The sequence below is a fragment of the Oxyura jamaicensis genome, chromosome 7, assembly GCF_011077185.1.
Source record: "Oxyura jamaicensis isolate SHBP4307 breed ruddy duck chromosome 7, BPBGC_Ojam_1.0, whole genome shotgun sequence".
Lineage (NCBI taxonomy): Eukaryota > Metazoa > Chordata > Aves > Anseriformes > Anatidae > Oxyura > Oxyura jamaicensis.
Window position 1 is genome coordinate 31,043,979 of NC_048899.1, and position 15,699 is coordinate 31,059,677.

The following is a 15,699-nucleotide window of genomic DNA, read 5'->3' on the forward strand; positions in this document are numbered from 1 at the left end:
ATTTGAACTTTTATTTCAGTTAGAAAGACTTTAGATATGTCATTTGCCCTGTACTCTACAACAGGTGTATCAAAAGCTTTTTCAACATCAAGAAATACAGCTGCATTTTATTTTTATTTTTTACCCTTCTATATCCTTTGATGTCTTTGCTAGATCTTGTTTTGTCAGTGGCTGACACTTTCCATCCAAACCAGTCCTGCAGGATTTCCAGAGACCTTTCATTTTCATTATACTTTTGCAGCTGGATACTCTTGAAAAAGTTTGCTCAAAGTACGTTATGACCACAATCTTAATGTATACAATCTATGTAAAGCTTAATGTATCTGTAATTAAGAATTCTGTGATCTTCAGCTGTTTTGATCATTATGGTTACTATTTACAGCTACAGGAAGAAAATGAGAAATGCTTCTGTAATTTGTTCTAGGTACTACTACTACTACTAATAATAAAGTGATAGTCTACATCATCATAAGATGAGGTATTTTTCCCAGTCAGAATTCCACAATGTGAGATAGTGGATAGTACATGTAAATGCCATTCTAAGATATGTCTCAGAAAAATTCCTATCTTAAATGATTCTGTTTTTAGATAGACAATTAATTTTTAGACTTAAAAAAATGGGAATATGATAAAAGAGAATCACTGGGGTTAGTCTGCTAACATAGACAGGTTAAGCCAACTGAAATTAACCATACTGAAAATAGCAGATGGTGAAATGACATTTTTTACTCTTCATTGATCTTGTTTGCCTCTGTTAATATCACAGTTTTACTCAATAAAATTACTTTTAAGTGAAATATAATCCTTGTATTTATAGCTATAGCTAATAGAAAGGGTGGTTGTAGCTTCTTAAACAATTCTGAAAATTTTATCACTGCTAATGAAATACTATACTAAAATTAATCCTACGTTAAATGTGATTATTTATTCAAAATAGCATTGAATTATTGTGATTTCTTTCTGTGTTTGTTACTGTTCGTTATGCATTTTGTACTGAATGTTTCCTGACAAATAAAGCAATAATTAAATGTTTATCCAGCTGTTTCAATTGAGTATACACAAGCCATACTACAGCATGGATGGATGCAAAGTATTTTGAAGGGACTGTTATTTACCTCTTCTGCTTTTCATTGTTCTCACTTATGAACATAGTGGTACCACTTTTTTTTTTTTTTTTTTCCCTCCAAAAAATATTTTATCTGAGCTTTCTTCTGAATTTTCCAAGACTCCTTGCACCCAGAGATTCAAATCATTGTTAGATTTGTATTAGACTTTTACTTCTCAGATGTAAATATAATTAAGAGAATTGTATTGTAATGATTTTTTTTTTTTTTAAAAAAAGTAGAACTTTATGTAAATGCTGTTTCCAACACTGCTCCTATATCTCACAAATTAGAAAAGCTCTGTGACTTCTCTGAATTTTTGCAGAGTGCTGCTTATCTTGGGGACTGTGGATTTTTGTTTTTGTTTTGTTTCACTTTCTACTCAGGCCAGTCAAGGACAAAATGCAGGGAGAATTTTGCTGAAAACCTAAAGTCTATTGTGTACTTCATGCAAGTAATATTTATATGGCATTTGGCCCCAGCTGGAGGACATTTTTGTTTATCCTTTCAAACAAAGGTAGGTTCTGGTATTCAGAGCCTGTATACCCCATTGGCCCATAACACCATGCTCCAGAAATAGACTCAGAAATACACCACAAAAAAGCATTTTATTGTTAGCACAGAAACTGGCACTGAGTAGGCCAGGGGGCTGGGTTATTCTTTATCTGTTGCGACAAGAATAGAATGATGGATTTGAAGGAAGATCCAAATTTGACCTCTTTACCAGCACTATGCAGCAGAAATCTTTGCCAAGAAAAATATCTAAATGCACAGGGGAAATTACAGCTAAGTTCTTTTCATCTCTGTGCCAGTGAATCAGGTACTCATGAGCTGGAAAAGCATGATCTCATGTCAAAAGATCCCATGTCAGTATATTACTGACTACGTTGGAACAATGTGAGCTTATAAATGCATGGTAATTTGTTTAATTTTATACAGAATAGTTTGAATTCTTCCCTGTCCTTTCCAGTGATGAAGAAGGTTAATAATAATGGGAAAGGAGATGGTTGGATCATGTGGGTGTGTGCCATTGTTAATAAGACAGTACAATATACCATCATTTTTCATTGTTTATCTCAGCTGAGAACAAGACCTTAAAGTGAAAATACTTTTTATTTGATTGAAATGTATCTTTTGACAAATAACAAAAAAGGATGTTGTGGTGGATATTTATCAAACCTTATTAATGATGTCACAGGTAAAGCATATTTATCAGCTCAACTGTTTCATATTCTGAAGATAACACTTGTGTGGAGTACTAGGCAGCAGAAGACAATGCAAATAAAAATTAAACTTGAAAAAAATTCAAAACAATAACTTTTTTTTTTTTTAAGGTTGTCAAATAGATCCAGTTGGAAATATGGAGAGCTGTAATTTAATAGTTAGGAACATTTTGGCTTCCACCTGTAAACTGATAAATATATTTATGAGGCATTTCAGTCACTCTCAGTAACGGCATCTATCATTGTTACAGCTGTTCAAAGAGAGGGAGGTTCTAGTGCTAAAAAATGGTTTTAATATGGCTTCTTCATATTCAGATTTGTAGTGAGTATGAATAGCCAAAATATGTGTACTCAGAAAGATCAAGAGGATGCAGATAAAGTTGTTATTCTGATTAGCCTCATATGCTCTTGTGTACAGCTTTTTTTTTTTTTTTTTCCCCCAGTACTGAAGTCACAATACTTAGTTTCTTATAGATGCAAATTGTCTTTAAAAGCGCTGATCCTAATAGAATTAAAATCAATAGGGAAAGTTTCTTTTGAATTTTGTTTTTACAAAACCTGAGTTTTATTTTTTCTTTAAAATAAGTAAATTTAGTAAAAGATTTCACACAGACATTATTAGACTTCTTTTTTATTATTTTTTCCCTTTTCCTTTTTTCTTTTTTTTTCCTTTTTCTTTTTTTTTTCATTTTTTTCTTTTTCTTTTTACCTCTTTTTTTTTTTTTTTTTTTTTTTCCACCCAAATTAGTGCAGGTTGGAGTTATTAGGTTAACTAGTTTCATGTTTCAAATATTTATTAACATAAATGACTGGAGACTACAATAGATTTGCTTATTTGTTGCTGGGGTTGTATTGAGATTCCAGATTTTTTTCTTCCGTCTGGTCAATAATTTTAGGAACCAACTGTTTGCACAATGTCATTATTAAATGTATTTATTTAAGTATTCAGAATATAGTAGGTTTTAGCTGATGGATTGCAAAGTCTCTTCCTTCAATGGTACAATACGTCCATGTTTGTTTGTTTGTTTTTTCTCCTCATAAATTAAAAATTAATTCACAACATTGTTTTAAAATATGTATCTTTCTAAACATAGTCCCAGTCATAATACAGTAAATAAGTCAATTGAATAATAAACCAACACTGAAGCAATACAGCAGAGAATTCCATTTGTTTTTACTTCAGCTACATATTTCATGGAAGACTTTGAAGTTTTCCCACAATAGTTTTGTCTTGATTTTGCCTATTCTAAACATACATTTTATTCACTTGGAAAATAATCATAAAATTTCTGTTTTCCTTAGAAATTAGTTCTGTGCATTTTCAATAACATCCACTGCCTGCTGTGTCTCATTCTCAAATTTAGGATGGCCTTTGGTGTTTTTTATTAGTCCTTAATGTTTACCACTATTTCCTAAATTATTGTCATTTTCCAAACTGCAAGTTTTCCTCTAATTATCCTAAGAAATACAGCCTCCAACCCCCTAAATACTGACCAAGTTTTTTGTTTGTTTGTTTGTTTTTGTTTTTAATATGGAATAACTTTATGGTTATTTCTAATTCCATTCATTTTTCTAATTCCATCTATTCATCCTGAAGACTTTACCAAGAGCTATTTTTCAGCTATATACATAAAATATAGGATTTGAATAACAAATTTTCAAAGATAATAATGAATATAAACACTTCCTAAACCTTGTAACTTATTCTGAATCAGTAACATGGTGGTACAGATGCAATATCTATCTCATGCTTTCTATTTCCTGGTTGATTAAGTGAATAAGATTGCATTTCTTAGTGCTTTTTTTGTACTTCATAGTGCAAAACAAAACAAAACCAAAACCCTATCTGAAATTCTGGGCTAAGTACAGAAACAAAACAGCTTGCTTTCCTCCAAATCATTGAATAAAGAAGCCTCTAATATCATGGTGTCTTTTTTTTTTTTTTTTTTTTTAATAGCTCAGTTTGGTTTGTAAGGACAAAAGGAGGAGAAGAAATTTAAAGGTGAAAACTGGAAAAGATGGAAATGGAGAAGGGGATCTCAGGAGATAAGTGGAGTCAAGGGTTCACAGAAACAAAGCAAGTAAGTTGCTATCCTTCATATATGTGGAGTGAAGTATGGCTTTCTGTAAGTGTAATCTGGTTACACTCAGGTTTAAATATAATTTAGAAAAAATAATTTAACTTAAATTCAGAATTTCATGCATGCATTCTGTAGTATTGCTACCGTTAAGTACTTGTAATATGCTTGACCATCTTTTTATCAGGCAATGTTCTTTTAAATGAACAGCTGTCTTGTTCTCCAAAACATATTTGTATATCATTTTTCCCTTTTCTGTTTCACGTGAGCTGCTGTATCTTCAATGTCAAAATACTGAAATGAGTCAAAGAAAATGAAGATTTTTAGGAATTCAGAAACACGTATTTGATTTTGAAAGGCAAATGTTATTGACCATGACAGCTTCATCTTGCCTCTGTATTTAGCATCTACCTCAGATGAAGCTCAGATCTGCACAGGCCTCTGGGGAAGCATGTTCTTCAGTCAGAGTGACCCTCCTACTTTCTTTAAATATGGAGATAGCAAAATTTGATATTCCTTCTGGGTTTCATTCCTTTTTTTTTTTTTTTTCAGATTTTTTTTTCTTTTAATGTTGTTGTTGTTTTCATACCAAGAAAGATAATGAGAGAAAGAGAAATAATATCAAGACAAATGTTCAGACTGCATCTTGTTTACTAAGCTGGGGGGAAAACATGAAAAACTGTTTATTTCTGAAGTAAAATGAATTTAAAATGATACTGTTTTTAAAACATTCTAGTTAGCTATATGGAAAGTATCTTCCTATTTTGTAATACTGCTGATCCCAACATAATGTTACCTTTTTGGTAACTTTTCAGATCTGAGCAAGGTTTTTTGTTTGTTTGTTTGTTTGTTTGTTTGTTTGTTTGTTTTTGTTTGTTTAACTGATGTAATGCTGCACCAAATTTTGACCTCCTTGAATTAAACACTTTGGTAAGCCTGCAGTTCTAGCTCAGAAAGGCCTTCAGAGATTATGAATTACTGTCACCATTGTCCAGATACAGGGAGGACAGGATACAAATTCTTCTTGGTACTTTGAAGACTCAGAATCTAATCTAAACTTTGGTTTAGATTCAGACTTGGATACTTGTCTTGATGCAATGCTTTTCCACACGAGAAGTGCCAATAATGCAGTGTCATGGAGTACAGGGTGCTGCTCTACTTTTTCTAGATATATTTGAAGGTGGCTGGTAGAAGATAAAAACGGTTCATGTCTAAGTTGTCCTTTGGTCTGATCATGACTCGCCTTTCGGGGTCTCTGTACAGGTAGTACAACCCCTCAGGGGTGTCTGACCCAGTGTTGGTCACCCACAGATGTGGTCTCCAGGTGACCCAGTGTGGGTCACTTTACCCAGGGATGGGTTAATCTACCCCATCCCAAGGGGTACAGGTGATAGAGTTGCTGTTGTCAGCTTTATGCTCCCTAAAAATGTCATTATTAGTTGAAAGCAGTTACTAGATGTGTTCTGCTGTTGCTTTATTTTCATTTCATAGTAAAGCTGCTAAGAAAGATTAGATACCAGGTGTATGTCAGTCAGATTCAGAAAGTTCTTAATTTGAAAAACAGATCTCCATGGGATGTCCCTGCCAACCCTTCCAGCTATGCATCTGCAATATTTTGTAGCTCTTAAGCTGAAACTTATAAAAATAACACTGCTGATACAGAAATTCTTTTCTCCCTCCTCATACCCCTGAGATATATTTGAGTTTTCTTTATAACCTCTGATTTTTTCAAAGCTTTGAAGAACGAATACAAGAGGGGGAACTTGGCAGGAAAAACAAACAAACAGAATGGACAAATAACCATTCAATACTTTTCAACACAAGGAGCATCTTTGCATCAGATTTTACAAGATATTTTGCATTGCTCTTGGTTAAATCAATGATAGTATCTCCAGTTAACTGCGTGGGATCAGAGTTTGTTCAGCGCTGAAAGCTTTTGAAACTCCTTTCCCATTGGTACTTAGTAGTAGCCTTATTTTTTCTTTCCCTCAGTTAGTAAATACCTTTAGAAAAACTAATTAAAAAATGGAATACACACTTAGTAGGGTATTTGCCCCCTTCCAGTTGAAAGCTGTAAAAAGTTTTCAGACCACCTACTATCACTTAAATCACTCTGACTGCATTCAGTTAATTTTAATTCACGTAAATTCAGTCCATCTCTCTCTCTTTTTCTATCCACATAAGCAGAAGAAGCAAATGGTGGTTATTTCCTATAATTAGACTAATTTTAACAATGCACAAGGCAGAGCAGACTGTGGAGGAGGAGGGCACAGCATGCTGGGGTAGGTGGGTGCAAGTTCACTGCCCTTGGGTAATGTGGTGATTTTAATGCTGTCAACACTGATCAAAACCTGATATGGGGAGAAGGGGGATAGTTTTATTGTGAGTGACAAACTGCAGCCTTTATAATATCAAGTCCTCACGTTGGCTTATAGTAAGCAACTTTTTCTCCAGAGGCGTTTGAAAAGCTTCAAGCCAAGACTGAAATTGAGGTTTCTTTGAAGTCCAGAAGCATTTTGCCACTGTCTTCAGTGTCAACAGGGTTTCCCCAGTGGGCTTCCTGTGCAGAGATGCCAGAAAACACCACTCTTTTCATTCACCTCCTGAATCTCACTGAAGCAGCACAAAAATCCAAAGTCTGTGTCTGCGTTCATAATGCATTGAATGAAGTCAAAGAGAAAGGTGTGCAATACATTTTTAAAGGCATTCACTTTCCTTGTCTTTTCTGTGATTTCTGCATCTGTGCTTTTCTGGAGGAGGCACAGTTTGTGCTGTATTTTATGTCTTCTACTGCAGTTGTCAATGCTTGACAAATTATGCAGAATATTAACAGACTTGTAGGAACTGTAAATAGAATGAGACCATTATAACAGGAATTTTAAGACTATGATGGAGTCCTTTAGTAATTTCATTTCCAAAGTTAGATCTCTTGTATTATTATTATTATTTTTTGTCATAGAAGGACATAGTACTTTATAAATTCTTTCAGCTTACAGCTATACGAAACAAAGTCATAGACGTTAATTTAGTGGCATTAACCATTCTGTTTTATTAAAAAATATATTTAGACACAATGAAGCTCATGCCACTTTACACTTATGAAAGCTGTGTGCACTTTATAAGATACAGGTAGTATTATCAAGTAAGATAATAGAAATAGTATTTGCATGGAAATTGAAGAACTTAGTGTTAATTTATTGATTAAGGAGTTGATTTAAGCATTCGTTTTCCTCTTATAGTTAAGTACCTTTAATGCTCTGAAATTCTAAGTCAAAATGACAGCTGTATCTTTAGTAGTCACAAAGTAAAATAGAAAAAAATTAGTCTGACAGTCCCATTAATAATAACTAACAAAATCTCTCCTTTATCATTAACTATAGAAAATGAACATTTTTTTCCCAATACAAGGAAAATGTATCTAGATTAAAGTGAAAAGAATAGTTGCTAAATAATTGTATTAGCCATACATGGATACTCTGAGAAATTTATTACTTTTCCCAAGTGTTCATAATTCATGTTCTTTTGTTTGGAACACCATTCCTCACACCCAGAAACATTTCTAAGTCCAGAATGACTTGTATTAAAAAATGTAAATCAGACAAGTATATTTGGGATAGATCTGCAGTGGGAAAGGTTCAGCATAACTCTCATAGTTATAGTGTTCATAGAAACTACACCTTAGGGTCACTGAGGATCTGGACCATTACTTATTGTAGCAACAACAGAACCAAAAATTTATACTGGGCTGAATTTGATCTCATAAGACATGCTTAACACAGATCTTTATTCTCTCTTGCCATAAAGCAAACTTTTGCAATTGATTTGTATCCTTTCAGGACACTGGGAAAAGCACAGGTGGCAAAAATGTTATTTTGCAGGCACTGTAACAAACAAACATATGGGCTATACTACTTTATATATTTTTTCCCAGATGAAAACCCTACTACTTTGGGTATTTTCCAAACTATAACAGAGAGTAGGGTAGTTTCATTCTGATAACCACTGTAAGATTAATGTTTAGAAAATATTTTTTTAAATTTCATATTTTCCATCCTCATTCATTGATAGTATTTCTCATGTTAAATTAGAGTAAAAGAATACAGTACTTGTTTAGTTCTACCAAAAATAAGTAATTTAATTGATTTTTAAAAATATTCTCATTAGTTATTTCGTATCATACTAGGGAACTTTTATTCAGAAATATCTGAACTGATTTATGTATAAGGAAGCTTTAATGGATGTTAAAAAAATAAAATAGTAATTTATTCCATAAAGGGGGGCTACAGTTGAAGAAAGCTAGAGAGGGGTTCTTTGTAAGGGAGTATAGTGATAGAACAAGGAGTAATGGCTTTGAACTGAAAGAGGGTAGACTTAAATATAAGGAAGAAATTCTTCACTATGAGGGTGCTGAGGCCTTAACAGGCTGCCCAGAGAAGCAGTGGGTGCCCCATCCCTTGAAGTATTCATGGCAAAGCTGGATGGGGCTTTGGGCAACCTGCTCTGGTGGGAGATGTCCCTGCCCATGGCAGGGGGTTTGAACTAGATGAGCAACCCAAATCATTTTATTCCATGGATACTGTCATAGACAATATTTTTCTGTTCTCTGAATATACTTCAGTAGAATATTTGGTAATTTCATAACTTTAAATTTGGGACAAACTTAAGATTTTCAGCTGAAATCAGTCTTTTAAGAAAATACATTTATAAACTTCATCCTGTAATGATCTTTGAATATATGACTGAAGAGACTTGGCATATCATTCCTTCTTTCTCACAGTTTTTATATTGCATCAATTACATAACCTTTACATGGGATCAAAACCACTGAATGTCTCCCTGCCATTGCTCAACTATTGATGAATTCTCTTCAACCAGCCTCCCTACCTAAGAGGAAGGCAAAACATGCCTGAAATACTGACCTTGCTCCTGCTCTTGTTAGAGTCATGTTAAAAAGTCAAACTATGGTTAAAGTTTCCCAGCAGGTTTTTTAACCCAAGAACAGTTTGAAAATATATAGTAGCAAATGTACCAAAGCTCTCAAGAAGAAAAGTCTATTTCTGCCCTCTTGTCTTCTTCACATAGCTTCTGTGGAGTTGGAAAGATGGGCCATGAGCAGGTATTTAGGGGCAGCACTTCAGGGTTTTTTTTAAGGCCTCATGTAATGTTATAATTGTTTGGAGCTTTTTTTTTTTTTTTTTTTTTTTTTTTTTAAATACCGCTGAGCCTCATTTTCATTACTTACCATGACAAATGAAATGTGTTAAGAAAACATTTTAAAACCCATTAGTTGTAAACCTAAAACAGCATATGAAGCAAATGAAACATTGTGGTGTTATTGGCTTAACATCCCTAAACTGTTTGTTTGCCACATATTTTCCACAGGCACTGGAGTTCTTTTTTGGAATATAATAGTTTAATGTTCCATTTACAGTTTTATGTGTTTCTACTTACCATGATTATTATTTGCATCAATTGCTCACCATATTTTCCTCTCTTAAACTTGTAACTTTTTCTTCCCTATCTCATTGCCTTTCTAGGCTATGTTGGAAAATTTAGAAACCTGGTAAATTAAAAATAGATTCATATGCTTCACAGATATTTGGAACTTGAGCTGATGAATTTAGGTATGTCAATTCACTTAACATGAAAGGTGTTAAACACTTTCTTTAACCTTAGCGAGGACAATATTCTTCCCTCTCTCTAACTGTCTCTTTCAACCAAGTAAAACTGCTTTTTTAATTTCAGTTTAAATAAGCACAACCATTATTTCTGAGCACATTAATACACACAGTTTATTTTATAAACTTCTCTAGTGCAGGGCCTTTAGTTTATGAGGAAAGATACAGAGTAGAAAAATAATGTAAGGTTCTTAAATAAAACTATTTAAACTTTGTCTCTAGGTTCTTGTGTCAGTGGGTCAATGCATTCATCACTGCCAACCCTTCCCATGTAAGACCTGATCTCAAATCCCAGTTTTGATAACTGGTAAAACGTATGACAGTTCCTTTTCAGGAGTCTTTTACAGGGCTGTAACACTTCAGTGGGCAAACTCATGAAGCAGTCCCTTCATTTATGTGAATACTAAATGAACTTGCACAGAGCTGAAGAAAACATATCAAGAATTTTTAAAAGGGTGTTGGGAGAGAGTTTTTAAAGAGTGTTATATTTGATTTAAAAAAGCTTTTATTTTCTCTGCTGTATTTTTGTAACTGCATGCTTGGGTCATCTAGCAGACAGGATGACACAGCAGCAGCATAACAGAAGGGCTTTGCAGGACACATCAGTAGGGTCTGAGAGAGAGCTTGTACCAGAATGTGCCTTATCTTTCCTATCATATGGATATATCTCTGCTGTTTATGATTGCAGTGATAAATTACCTATTTTTATAGCCATGTTATATGAATATTTCATTTTATGCAAAATACTTTTCCCACTGAAAGCAGAAGTACCTGTTCAATATTTTTAGTGTTTCAGATACTTGACACAAGAATGCTAATTAATTTACACCAGTATTTTAGCCATGAGATTGATCTGCAATCTTATTTCTTTATATAACTTTACCTTGTCTTTAGATGTCAGAAATGTTTTCCATGCTTTTCTCTGCTGTCATTCTGAATTTTAATGAGTAACCTCAGCAATTATTGTAGGGTTTCTACATCACTTGCATGCAATAGAAAAGTTGGAAATTAGAGGGATAAACAGGGCTAGAAATATCTGTGAGTTCCTTTTGTGAATGTAATTACTAAATTATATTTGTCATTGTTTTGTTTCTTTTTATATTTATTACTTTTTTTTTGTTTGTTTGTTTGTCTCTCTGATATAGTCACACATGCAATTAATTAATGGATTAATATAGTGAATTACAAGAAATCTGATTTGGTTTGAAAACTAAGAGGTACCATAAAGGGTCATTACAATCTGTTGAGTTATCATGGTGAATAATCAATTCTATTTATTTATTTATTTTTATGGCTGAAATGACTATGGTTTACTTTTCAGTACAGGCATGTAAGAGAGGCTTGTGCTTTAGTGGATCCTACAAGTGCCATCTGTGGAAGAAATTGTTTGGCACTGGATCTTAATGTCAAATCTGACCTCATTTGGCCTAGTAGTTTTCCATAATGTGGGACGTACTTTTAAAGGATGGAAACTTTGGCTGTAATTTCCCAATTAACATAGCACTTGGATTGTGGTATTCATATGAGGAAATAATTTTGGAACAGAAGGCTCAAACCTTTGAGTCTCTGTAATGCTACTAGCTGGTTAACAACAACTACTTCTGGAAGCAGCAGCTGATTTTTAGCTTGCTACCCCATTCTTCCCAATACTTTCAGTGCTCCACAACACAAATGGAATTGAAGGCAGATGTTGCTACCAGGCTCTTGCACACAATGTTTTGATGGTTCTGGGAGTATGTCAACAACATCCCCTGCTTGGGGCTATTTGACCCAAGCATATGGATCAGTGGGAGACCTCACGTGTTAGTCTTCAAAAAGCCTCATCCCTATTAATTAGCACCCTTGACAGATTAAATGAAGTGTTCCATAAAAAGTGAAACACAACCTGTTTTCCAATGTTATGTGTCAAGACATTCAGCTTTTCTCCTTCATGTATCAGTCACCAGGTTTTGACTATGTAGCCTGTGATAACAACATCTACAGTGTCCTCCGTCTGACAGTGTCCAAACCAGCAATTTTTATGGGTCATTTGGAGTGGAAACCTGTTTCAGATTATATATGCAGTGCCATTTTCTGATGGGCATGTACAGTTAAATAAAGACAAGATTGGAAACATAAATGTAGGACATGTCCTGATATGGCCCTTAAAGGCACTGCAGTCTTTTGTCTAGATATGCACCAAATAAAAAATAAAGTTCATAACCTTTCATCAGTCCTTTAAGAACAAAGTCTGAAATCTGGGTTGTCCACATATATACTTAGAGGTGCCCACCCAAATCTCTAATACAGTGTAAAGAGGGCTGCAATGGGCTGTTTGCTGTTGGAAATTGCTGTTACACCTCTCAGAATAACATTTTTGCAGTGCAACACATCGTGGTTAGGTCATGCTGTGTTTGCTCTATCACCACAGTCATTTCAGAGTAAATATGCTCCAAAGTCATATCAGACCTTGATAATAAAAATAGTTTTCTGAACTCTTCCAACCTGGAAAGGTGCATATTGATCAGAATAGGCAAAGTACTTGTGGAAGGCATAGATTTCCAGTGCAGATTCCTTGTCTGGTAGTGAATAATTTTTTTTTTTTTTTTTTTTTTTTTGAGGGAAAAGGGTGGGGCTTTCCAGACTCCATATTAGCACACACAAAACCAGGTTCTGTTTCTTTGGGATTTGAAAATTTGTCAAAGGTTGTTCTGCCAGTGGTGATTTCTGACTCATATTCACTAAGAGAAGGAAAAGAAAGATAAAAAGAGCAGACTGAGAGAAAAGATGATGATTTCCATTTCTGTCAAGTGCAGACAATGGGGGTCTTTTTAATTTATTTGTTTAACAGTTCCATCTGCATAAATTAGCTAGGATGCCTGCTATGTTCATCTTAAGTGACGCACATTTTTTCTTCTCATCTTGGCTTTAAATTCCTTCCTTATACTGTCAATGCTTAAATTGTAATGTAGGCTAAATATTTAATAGAAAAGAGGGCTCCAAACCTTTTTCTTAAGTGTGTTTCATGATTTCTGCTACATTTACCAAAGACTGTCCTATATACTTACCCGTTTTGGCAACAGACAAGTCCTTTTAAGTTTTCTTTTGTTGTAATTCATCTTCTGTTGAATTCTGAATAGGATCAATAAATGTATTTTTAATGCACAGGAGAATTCCTTTTATTTAAGCAGAAGATTCTTAAAATATTTAACATCCTTTCCATTCTCTGGTGAAATACTCTCCTGTTTCTTTGCAGTACATGTTGACCTTGGTGTTATTGCAGACCATATTTCTGTTTAGTTTCATAGCAAGAACACTCTGAAAAGAAGTGTCTGCTTATTAAACCTATTTGTTGTGGAAGCATAAAAAGATAGTGTAATATTAACATACAGATGGTTCTACAGTCCATGTCTTTACAGGAAAGACTAAAAACAACATAACTGTACTAAAAACAACATAACTATTTGGAATTGCATCAACTGTGCATCTGACCCACCCTCTTAAATAAAATTACACAACACTTGTAAAAAGCTCCCCTTCACTGAAGATTTCATCCAAGATTCCTAAGAAGCCCCACATAGGTTGGCATCTTAAGATTTTGTTCTGCAATCCCTCATTTGTGCAAATAACCCCATTGAAGCAAATAATTTTTAGTATTGGGTTTAGGTGTGGGTGTGTGGTCAAATGAATGAAGTAGCCAGGATTGTACTACTCGATCTGAAGAGAGCAAAAGTATCATAGTATAAAAAGTACATAAACAAAGCTCCTCTAATCTCTCCTCCACCCTTCTAGTGAAGATTTTTTTTAGCAGGATGTGATGGGCTTTAATACTGTTCTGCAGTTAGGTCATCTTTGTTAATGAACAGAAAATACCTGATCTCATTCACTGTTAAAGCTGCATCTAAGCAACACCATTTTAATCTCTATTTTTTCCCTGCTGTCTTCATAGTAGCTGTTGGGGTTTATTTTTTTCAGTTGGGATAACCACAAAGAAGAAGTAGAGGAAGAAATAGTGCATTTATGGTTCTTAAATGAAGTGAAACTGTTGCTAATAGCCAAAGTTTTCAGAGAAGATCAGCAAAACTTTAGCCAGATGGTCTGCTGAGTCTCAGAAACTGCCTCTTCCTCATGAAAACTTCTGCAGAATTATGATAAAAGAAATGTTTCAGAAGTCTGAACATGTCTACTGTAGATGTACAGCCTGACAATCCAGAATACATGTTATGCCAAAAAATTATACTTCTGAAATTGTTTTTGGTGTTTCTCTGCAAAAAGCCACAGTTCGCTTCTTCCAAAGTATTAAAATAAATGAGCTAACAAGACACTACAATCTTCCTGGCACTTGACCCAAGACCTACATAACTGAATAGACATTTTCAGAGACTCTAGAGCCAGAGGGAAACATTGTGTTGCCTAAACTTTCTGTATCAACAGGCCAAAGTACTTCAGTCTCTTACTTCTCTCCTGTAAGTAGTCAAGTGCATTTTACTAAAACATGTCTTTAGTAGAGAAGCTGCAGATATTCCCCTTTGTTTCTTTATCCCCTTCATTTTAGTGTTTGGTTTCATCATTCATGGCAGCTGTGGTGAAATGTTACTGTCCTACCTCTTCTGACTTTTATGAAGCTGTACTATCTACAGCAGCCATTGCGTGCTTTAATGAATTCTGTATTTATGCCTGCTGTAGTGGGCAATATCAGTTACAATGGGACCTCCTGCAGGTGGTGTCACTCTGCAGAGCTCTTTTGACCTCAGAACTACTGTGATTTTACACATCACTATCTGCTCTGTCTTATATAACAGCAGTGTCCTAATATCACAGGAGCCACTTGAGAAAACACCATGAGAGGGCTTTTTCCCTTTCCATTGTTATTGTTGTCTGCCATTCATAAAGCTTAGGCAAAGGAGCCTTAAATCTCTTTCATGATCTGATATTACTATACAGTAATCTGTATTTTTTTTTAAAGCACAATAAGATGTATCTCACTTTTACTTACGATAAAGATGACTACGTGTGTTGTAGTAAAACTAAAAAATAAAAAAATAAAAAGAAGTAACATATGGCATAGCTAGGTTTACAGTAAAATGGATATTTCACTTCTCCACAAGGGTGGAGAGAAGTTATGAGTCTGAAGGTCAACTGATCCCAGAAAAGGACTGTGGAGTCTGAATGTCAGAATGATCTATTCCAGTCTCAGATTCCAGTTTTAACACATATGGGGTTAGGGGGAAGCAGTGTTCAGAAATAGCAATTTATTTTCCATTAAAAGTCATTTCCAGGGGGGTTCTCAGTGTGTCAAGTGCCCACCAGCCCAACACTGCTCCTTCCAATAGTGTTTTGAGTCCAGAATCTGTGGATAAGTTCCCCTCAATTTCCCACATAATGAATATTGAACATACACTATTCCTTTCAGCCTGCAACACATCCAGAAAGAGGAATCGTGTTGGGTACGGTGAATTGCTGTTAATCTGAACACTACCATGTCTGATTTTGTATCATAAAATCTCCTCTGTTTCTGTGATGGTAACCTGTTTTAAATATATATGTATGTTATTAGAAGAGAGAGTGCTGAGCTCCTTTTCAGTTGTTTTAGTGTTAATGTTAGGCATCCTTGCATCATCCACAGGGAAATGGCTCC

General features: G+C 34.5%; 1 long non-coding RNA gene across 1 annotated transcript; it reads left to right on the forward strand.

Moving 5' to 3' along the window:
- Nucleotides 1-4,316: 4,316 nt before the first annotated feature.
- LOC118170235 lies at nt 4,317-10,530 on the forward strand. Its single transcript, XR_004752586.1, has 2 exons — nt 4,317-4,407; nt 10,417-10,530. It is a non-coding gene; the product is annotated as an uncharacterized LOC118170235 (long non-coding RNA).
- The last annotated feature ends 5,169 nt before the right edge of the window (nt 10,531-15,699 follow it).